The following is a 594-nucleotide window of genomic DNA, read 5'->3' as shown; positions in this document are numbered from 1 at the left end:
AAAAAAAAAAAAAAAAAAAAGACCCACCCAACTCCAGTATGAGTTGACTTTAACTAATTACCTCTGCAATGACGCTATTTCCAAATAAGATCACATTCTGAGATTTTGGGAAAAACATGAATTTGGGGGAGGACACTCTTCAACCCACTGCAGTTTTCTAGAAGAGCTCCCCTTAATCCACTTTTCACACTGACTATTTTTTTATGGGTCTCAGTTTTCTCCCCTATCCCTATTCCCCTGGAGAGAGCTCCAGAGCCAATGTACACTATGATAGTTGCTTTGCAGAAGGCACATGTTTGGTAGCACTGCTTGTTCCTCAGTGCAGACTGGGAGCACCAAAGAAGCAGTCAGCTGTAGGTGCTCCACAATGACCCATGCCTTACACAGCAGCTTGGGAGGGCCCCACGCAGCTTTCTCCGGGTCTGTCCACCAGCAAGCCGGGAGGGGTGGGGGCAGCTGCAGGACCTTGTGATGTTGTTGTCTCTACTTGTTACCCATCACTGATTTAAATGCGTCCTGAGCTGTTTGCCAGGAAATGGAGTGTGAGATTGAGCAACACCTTTGATCCCTTCCCATCTTCTCAAGGATGACAGG

The sequence above is a fragment of the Cebus imitator genome, unplaced genomic scaffold (assembly GCF_001604975.1).
Source record: "Cebus imitator isolate Cc_AM_T3 unplaced genomic scaffold, Cebus_imitator-1.0 Scaffold406, whole genome shotgun sequence".
NCBI lineage: Eukaryota > Metazoa > Chordata > Mammalia > Primates > Cebidae > Cebus > Cebus imitator.
This window is presented reverse-complemented; position numbering follows the sequence as displayed.